The 6,237-nt window shown below is 33.9% G+C and overlaps 1 pseudogene across 1 annotated transcript; it reads right to left on the bottom strand.

Annotated features, from left to right (window-relative positions):
• Positions 1 to 5,245: 5,245 nt before the first annotated feature.
• Positions 5,246 to 6,125, bottom strand: LOC146935666 (kunitz type trypsin inhibitor 104 pseudogene; annotated as a pseudogene). Its single transcript, XR_015033097.1, has one exon. The product of XR_015033097.1 is annotated as a kunitz type trypsin inhibitor 104 pseudogene (transcript).
• Positions 6,126 to 6,237: the final 112 nt, after the last annotated feature.

Raw genomic sequence — 6,237 nt, 5'->3', positions numbered from 1 at the left:
ATTATTAATTACTTTTAAAGTCTTTTTTTTTTTTGTCATTTTTTACATTTCAGTCCTTTATTTTTGGTTATTTGCAATTTGGTCCAAAATTTGTTAAAGTCCAGTGCCACGTGTCTTTCATTTATTGGTCCAGTTTGTTAAGCCCAGTGCCACATGTCATGTCCATATTGGTCCAAAAGTACAGTTGGCAGCCTATAAAAGGCTCCAATCATTGCCATGCCACAGAGATTGCAACAACTCATCAAAAAAATCAACAAACACGTTTCCAATTCTCTCTCTGATCAAAACAGATCAAACACCAAAATTTCCAGAAAAAATTTCAAGAACATTCACAACAGAAACCCTAACCGTTTTCCAATATCATCAATTTCGATTGAATCCATCCCAAAGATTCGTCAATTCACAACAATCTTCATACTAATTCATCACAGAATGCATCGAAACTCTTAGACACAACAAAATTCAGTGGATTCCACGTCGGTTCTCAGCAATTCTCTTTGAGAATTTTCATCATCGAACCGTTGGATGTTCTTCCTGCAATTCCAGTGAAAACACGATCACAGAAGGAAAATCGAAGAGAAGAGGAAAAAGGAAGATCGAATTCGAAGTCAGAGAAGAAGAAAGAGGTCAAATTCGAAGTGGAACCAGAGAAGAAGAGGAACGTGTTCACTTCCTCGTTTTCCAGTGCGAAGCAACAAAGGAACATCCATCAGAAGCAAAAACGAAGCTCCATCTCAAACTTCTCCGTTCGAATTCTTGAATCAGACAGAGGTAAATTCTTGATTCATTCTCTTCCTTTAGAAGCTCTCTGTTATGTGTTGAATGACATAGATCGAAAGCTGCAGAACCTTTTTCTTCAAAAAATTTTGAAAAAACGATAAACATTTGAAACCGTAGGTTCCTTTCTAGATCTACGCCAATTCAAGAATCCTCTCAGAAATCTAGTCTCAGAATTGAAAAGAGGAGGAGAAGAGCTTTAAGAATATGTGATTTAATTTCGAATCGGAGTAGTTTAGAACTCCGACGCGGCAGCGCTTCCACCGGCCACCACGTCGGAGGAGGTGAGCTTCGTCGGAGAAGAAGAGAGTCACTTGCAGACTCTCTCTCTCTAGATTGCATCTTAGTGAGAGAAACATAGGGTTAGAATGAGGTTGAACCGGTTTTCTTGCTTATATACACTCTCAAAACCGGTTCAACCCATGGTTTAACCCATGGTCTGCTCCATGACCCAGGCCCTCTCTCCCTGAGCCCAATTGCCACGCCAGTGAGTCTTATTGCTATGCACACCCCCGTTTCCTGCGTTTCTTGCTATTTTTGCTATTTTCACCTCTGCTTGTCTAAAATTTTCCATGAAAAATTTCCTAAAAATTCCTATGTGATTTTAATATGTTTCTTGATACTTTTGTGAACATGTTACATGTTAAAATTGGTAAGAGAAATGTACATGATGTAGCTTGTGCTTTAAATATCTTTCTTGTTAAATTCTTGCAAATTTTTGCCATATTTTGATATGACTTTTTGTCCAATTGGTACATATGCTATTTGTGTAATTTTGTGATGTGTTTGTCCTTAACTTGCATCTTTGTGTTTGCTGTTTGTGAATGGGATTTGTCAATTCCTTGTTTTGCAAGTAATGATAGTATTCTTGTGAAAATAAAGTGTACAATATGCCTAAAATGTGCTACAAGGCTTTGGCTTGATATTTCCTCATAAGTCTTGTATTGGGAACTGAACTAAAATACCTTGAAAAGTAGTCATGATATGAGGATTATGAGTCCTATGTTTGCCTTGTCATTGTGGTGAACTTTTAGGCATATTGTGCTACTTGTTTTGGTAAATTTTGTCACTTTGTTAGCACTATCTTACTTACCTATGCCACAATCTCTTTATTCCCCATGCTACTAACGGTTTCTTCCATTTTGTCGCATATATCATGAGCATTTCACCTTCCATCTCATACCTTCATCCTTCATTTTTCTTACACCTTAACTTTCATGCAAGGATTAGAATGTGAGATTTAGGAATTTTTGTAATATTTTCCTTTACGCACTTTTAATTTCTTGGCAAAGAGGCCATAGAATGTATCTAGGGTATGATGTAAAGGACAATGGACTCTAATGATGTACACCGACACAAGCACCGACACACGCACACACTTCACTTTAGATATATAGTTAGAATATGCATGTTTAGATGTATGTTTAGGATTGTATGTTTAGATGAATGTTTAGGCTTATTACTTAGAAACAAATCAATTTCTCAAAAAAATATATGAACAAATATCACTCAAATGTTTTTCTAATAAACCTTGGGATCAAAATCCCATTGTAATTTTCCTTTTTTTTCTTAATCAAACTTCAATGAAAAATAATCAAACTTTGACTTATTTTGCAAAATGACTAATCAAACCTCACTCTTTTCATAAATTCTCATGCCTTTAAGGCCTCTCTCTTATTCTTCAAATTCCATTTTCAAACTTAAAATCAACCAACAAAAACAAACAAAAACATTTTTGGAAGAGAACTACGGTGGATTTGATCCCTTAATCGGGTACGTAGGCAAGGAACAAAATTCCTTCAATTCAATTAAAATAAAAATCCAAAAACATTCTTCTCCCTCCAATTCTTCATTTAGTAACTCTTAGGTGTAAATATCATTTCAAAATAGCATTTAAAAATAAAGCGCGCGCGTAGAAATTAAAGACGGTTCCTATAGGATACTATAGTCGTTATGGGTGCCTAACACCTTCCCGTAGCGAAAACAACTCCCGGACCTCGATTCTCAAGGGTTTTGCTTACTTTTTCCCTTCCCAAGAAAAAATAAGATATCACCGGTTAGAAAGGTTCAAACGTAATCAATGTTTGACACCCGAAAACCAAGATAAAACACTACCAAAACATAAAGTAGCTCCAGTATCAATATAACCCATAATTTTCTTTTTATTCAATGTTATTTGAATAAATGTTGCATTAGGGTTTCCATTTTTTAAAATTTTCCTACTCATTCTTCAATTTCTTCTTCAGTAGTATATTCAAAAATACTACTTTCGTCAGAATCTATATCTGATTCTATTGGTTCAAAACCTACTTCCCAAATTAATTTCAAAGTTTCTTTTTTAGAATCTTTCTTTTTAGGACATTCATTTGCATAATGTCCTTCTTCATTACACAACCAACATGTGCATGTTTTCTTTCCTTTAGGACATGAATTCTTTTTAGGATATTTTTTATTCCTCCTAAAGTATTTTTGCTTATTAAATTTCTTAGGAAATTTCCTTTTTCTTTTATATTCAGAATGATTAATTTTCCTAAAAACTTTTTTCTTTTTCTTTCTTCTAGGTTTACTACAACCGTAGTTTCCTACTTTATTTTGAATTCTATCACAGCAAACATTTATTTTTGCTTCTCTTTTAGCAGTTTTTTCCATGCATTTTTCGGATATCCACTTCCTTAATGCAGTTATTCTTGTTCCTAGTGTATCTTCTAAACCTACAAATATTTCTAGGTGTTGTTGGATTTCTTTTTCCATTATTGTCCCTACGGATGATGGAAGTTTATTGTAAAATAATCCTAAAAGATTGTATTGTAATCTTTTTTGGGGATTTATTGCATAATAATATTTGCTAAACTCACATATAAATGGTTCAACATAACACATATCACAGATTCTTAGATTAAAGATTCTATGGATGTTTGTATTCATTAGGTCTGCTTCTGCTTCTGGCGCATCAAAACCTACGAATTCTTTTTTCAGAATTGAATAGACATGATTTATAACTTCTTCGGTTGTTGATGGAAGTTCTGAGTCTGATTGTTCAGACATAAAGCTCCAAGCATTTCCTATGGTTTTTGTTTTTAAATAATTGAAAATACTTTTTGAACTTAATTTTCCTAATGTAGGATCTAATTGGATTGTTACCATGTGATCATGATACCAACTTCTTAGTTCTTTTTTAGTATCCTCACTACAATCAATGTTTAAAACATTATCTTCTTTGTGACGATTTATTGTAGGTATATATTTAGATGGTATTTGATTGAATTTTCTTTCATCCATTTTATTTTGAATGATTTGTTGGTCGATAAATTCTTCTTTACCCTCTTGACGTCCTCTCTTACGTCCTTGTTCTGATGTTTCAAGTTGTTCATTAGTTTTCACAAGTCCTACTTGTGGTTCTTCTTCCATACTAAAAGAACTATCTGAATCAAAGTCGTAGACAAATTTGTATCCGTCATCAGATTCTTCGGTCATTTGGTTTTTTCTATTAATGTCTAAAGAAGCCATTAATGTTTGCAATTCATTTAGCTGGTTTGCTATTTCTTCTTCTGTTTCGTCCATATTAAGGTAATGGTGCGAAAAAGTTAATTTCTTTCTCTGATTTTTCAATTTTTTCTGAAATTTCTACCATGTCTCCCCCCTCTTTTTTGACAAAAGTTTGTAATTCTTCTAGGGTTAAACATTTGTCTCTAATGGGTAAAAGTTTTAGTAAATCAATTAGATCATCTATCTTTAGACAAATTTTTTCATCTAATAATTTTTGGTTTACTTCTAGATCAGATAATTTTTCTTCAAGTTTTTCTTCAAACTTGTTTTCTAGTAGAACTTCTACTAATTTATCCAACTGTTTCTGAAGTGTTGTTAGATTTTCACAAATATCTTGCATTTTTTCACTTACACCTTTATTAGCCATGTATAAACTTTTGTATTTTAAGGCTTAAAATATTTGCAAAATTTTCATACTCCCAGTATGTAGAGTAATTATCTTCAAATATTAGAAACCAATATGCTGTTTCTCTTAACCAATTAATTTGGTTTCTCATTCTAATTATATTATTATAATTGGGTTCTAATATGAATGGTTGGGGTATTACTTTCCCAAATGGGTTTATAAGACCTTCCATAAATTATTTAATTTCAGATATTATCCAAATTATTTTATTTTGTTTTAGACTTTTAAAGCCGGTTTTTATGAAAACTGGTTTTAAAAGATTTTTGACATGTGTCAAAATTTTACTGGCCAATGGTACAATGGTACCCATCTACTATGGTACGTAAGTGTTTTCCGTCAAAATGGTTGTATACCCATCACTACTTTTTTTTTTTTAATATATTTTCACTTTTGCTTCGAAAATATCATCATCATCATCATCATAATTGTCATTAGGAGTTAGGACAACAAAACTTCTTTAGTAAACAAAGAAGATACATAACAGTTCAAAGCTTAGTAAACAAAGAAGATACATAACAGTTCAAAGCTTTATTGTATATATATTTGAATCAATCAACCAGAATAAAAGTCTCCCTTTCTCTGGTTCAATTGAATGTAACGATAGCTTGACATATATATGTTTATTATACCTTACATTTAGAGCAACAAAGAAAACTCAATAAAGACACCACATAGTTACAAACTTCACCATTTTAATAATAATCATTCTTTCTGGAACACAACTGGAAGGGCACCACCATCAAGGGCCAACAGAATCTTGCCATTCTCACGAATAACACCAACAGTCCCACATTGAACCTTACAACTAGGGCACGCCTCTGTAGGGCACCATTGGATGTTATAGATACCATCAGATTGGGTCTGCACAATCCTAAAAAAGTTACCATGTGATGCTGCACCATTATCTCTTCCGGTAACAATCAGCCTCCTTCCACTCGTTGCGTCCTTCTCACCCAACCTCCAATCTGTCGACTGCCCACAACCTGTGAAACCTTGAAATGTTACTCTCAAGTCTCTGTTAAGCCTCACATCATCATCGTCATCATCATGACGAGGAGCAAAAGGAGTGAATTTCACAGCCACTCCAAGTGCACCTTCACTGTTGTCAAGACCAACGTGCAAAGGACATGGCCCATTTCTGGTGACCAAAATGGAACCTCCTCCATTGCCTGTGATAGCGGGCCTGATGAAGTACTCCTCATCGTCCTCAACAGGTTCGCCACTTGTGTCTATGACAATTTGTGCAACTGATGTTGTGATCATAAAGAGCCACACATGAGCAATGATGAATATGGTGAGGGATCTAGTTGACATGGTTGTTAATTAATTATTATGAATTATATGTATAAGAGGATGTAGTTGTTTTGTGTTTTTGCTGTTCGTTGCCAGGCTAGGTATTTATAGGACTTGATCATGTTACCATGCAATGCATATGATTGATGATAGGTGGCGTGTCAAGAATAAACACTTGTGTTTTTTCTTTGGATCGGGAAATTTTGTACAGATGC

Source organism: Medicago sativa, chromosome 3 (genome assembly GCF_051527215.1).
Source record: "Medicago sativa cultivar Bolivia chromosome 3, Bolivia_mono, whole genome shotgun sequence".
Lineage (NCBI taxonomy): Eukaryota > Viridiplantae > Streptophyta > Magnoliopsida > Fabales > Fabaceae > Medicago > Medicago sativa.
Note: the sequence above shows the minus strand (reverse complement) of the source record. Positions and strands in the feature narration are given on the sequence as shown.